The sequence below is a fragment of the Austrofundulus limnaeus genome, unplaced genomic scaffold, assembly GCF_001266775.1.
Source record: "Austrofundulus limnaeus strain Quisiro unplaced genomic scaffold, Austrofundulus_limnaeus-1.0 Scaffold54, whole genome shotgun sequence".
NCBI classification, from domain to species: domain Eukaryota; kingdom Metazoa; phylum Chordata; class Actinopteri; order Cyprinodontiformes; family Rivulidae; genus Austrofundulus; species Austrofundulus limnaeus.
This window is the reverse complement of record NW_013952456.1, coordinates 1,513,127-1,515,993: the sequence shown is the minus strand read 5'-3', so window position 1 is coordinate 1,515,993 and position 2,867 is coordinate 1,513,127.

Below are 2,867 nucleotides of genomic sequence, written 5' to 3'. Positions count from 1 at the left end.
AGAATAGAATAGAATAGAATAGAATAGAATAGAATAGAATAGAATTCATTGTCAACAAAATTGAACATAGAAAGAGATATAGGACAGTATATCCAGTGACAAAAACAATAATAAAGTAATTATTTTACTCAATATGTTTGACTGGTGTTCAGAGTCTGGATGGCCGATGAGAAGAAACTGTTTTAGAGTCTGTTGGTGGGACTTTTACTGCTCCTGTACCTGCTGCTGGATGGCAGCCGGCTGAGCAGGTGGTAACCAGGATAATGGTGGTCTTTGGAGATCCTCTTTGCCCTGGAGAGTGGAGGGGAGAGGACAACCTGTTCACCCCCTGCAGCCCCTTCTGGTCTGCAGAGGTGGGGCCCGCGTACCACACAGTGAAGGCATTTGTTAGCATGCTCTCTATGGTGGAGCGATAGGTCTGCAAGTTGTTCCATCTGAGGACTCGCAGGAGGTGGAGTCATTTCTGGACCTTCTTAATCACCGCCGTGGTGATGACCGACCAGGAGAGAGTTACTGAGATGTACGCCCCCAGGAATTTGAAGTGGGGGACCCTCTCCACGCTGTTGCCATTGATGTAGAGTGGTGCAGGGGCAGCCTTTCTCTTCCTGTAGTCTGTGACCATCTCTGGTTTTTAGGGTGTTCCTGGTGTACCAGACTGCCAACAGCTGCACCTCATCCCTGAACGCTGACTCGCCTCCGCCAGTTAAAAGTCCCACCAGAGTAGTGTCATCTTCATGTGTGATTATGGTGTTGATGGAAATGGTTATGGTAATGGTTAGTTTGAACACAACCAAGACCAAAGTGCATTGCTGCCGTCTCCAAACCACAACAATCTTGAAAATTTCATGGAGTTTAATGCAAAAGCTGTTTTACTGACCTTTGCACCACCACCAGTTTAGCAGTACATAATCATTTACATTGAATTTATTGGTTATTTACAAATGTGATTAGTAGCAGCAGCTAGCTGTAGCACTTCCAGTGCAGCCTGGCATCAATTACTGGCAGAAATTTCTTAATGTTTCCATCAAAAAATAATCATAACAAAAAAAATGACAAAAAATGTAAAAGTTTTTAAAAAAGTGTCTGAATGAACTGCAACACAACTTTGGAGATTAAAGCTGTTTTGAAGTTTTTTTGTTGCATTTTTTATGGTCTTGATTTAGCTGTTAAAAGCCCTTCACTCAGGTCACTCTTAAACTCAGGTTTAAAATACAGACCATAAAGACAGATTTACCTTTTTACAGTTATTAATGCTTACATATAAAATCATGCAGCCTAAACTGTATAATAATTCAATCCATCCATCCATCCATCCATCCATCCATCCATCCATCCATCCATCCATCCATCCATCCATCCATCCATCCATCCATCCATCCATCCATCNCCATCCATCCATCCATCCATCCATCCATCCATCCATCCATCCATCCATCCATCCATCCATCCATCCATCCATCCATCCATCCATCCATCCCATTTGATTGTGAAATGTCCTCAGTGTCCAATGCTTCTGGTTGTCAGAATGAAGGCCAATAAGTTTCTCACTGATGGTCTCTGACCCTGATGAAAGTTTGTAAGACTGATAAGCATATTACTTACCTACTTACTTGTGTAACTTGAGTTACTCACTAACTTTTTAGCAGACACAATTTTCTTTCAGGCTACATCATCAGGAACAGTTTCATTTTCTGGGAATTCTCATGAGACATTATGCTGTATTTATGAATTCATTGTTATTTTTTTCCCCTGTTTCACTCATTTTTCTAATGACATAAAACATATTTCTTACCAATCAAAGCGCAGTACAACATATGACTCAGTTTAGTAACTGCACTCACAGGGAACCCCCTGTATGGAAAAAAAAGTTTTATTACAATTTAATAAAATATTTCATGAACTGTTTTTCCTTCAAGCAATACAATCATCCAACAAAAAAATAAAAAAACAAACAAAACAATAGGACCACTATTCTGTAGAACATTCTCTAAAAGTCTAGTTGTTTTGTTTTCATCTTTACTTTTTGTTACAGAAAATTTACATCAAAATGCAGACAATCATGTCCTCCAGGAAAGTCTTTCATATAAAAATGGAATTTAGATGTTTTGATCATACCTTGTCTGTCATTAGAGTCACTGAAATGGCCTTCAATATAAATATGTTTAAAAAAAAGGTAAAATCGGTCTTACACACATGTGGCCTCAAAGCCCTTACCAGACTCAGTGACAACATTTTGCTTTCAGTGCATTCATTCTCCTCTGTATCACATCCATCTAATCAAATGAAATGGTTTTAGAGATTCAGAGTGTTCGGACAACAATTAAAGTCAGGCACATAAATTAGGGATTATTAGCACACAGCCCTTTTCTTTAAAGCTGACGTACAAGTTAAACTGCTAACATTTTGTATGTTGCAGATTTACTGTAAAGATTGTTTTATGTGACAAAAACGTGGTATTAATTATTTATAGAAACTGGTTTAACTTCTATATTTCTATGAAAATAATAGACAATCATTTACACTTAATTATGTTTAAAAATTCTACTTAAAGTTATGACTGTTTAAGGTGCTTAAAAATCTGTTCACAAATATTTTTAACCATAAAATATCATCTTTTTTGTTATCGACATTTGTTTTAGATTTATGTTTAATTTGGAGTAAAATAATAACAAAATAATATAATTATAAATTAAGAAATGTTTACTGACTCCCAACAAGATATATGTAGCCTATGTCAAAAATACATTAATTTTAATAAATTCAATTCAGTTAATTTACATAGTGCCAAGTCACACCAAACGTTGCCTCAGGTAGTGTGCAAAAAAAATAAAATAAAATAATCTAAGGAAGCCAGCAGACTGCATTGG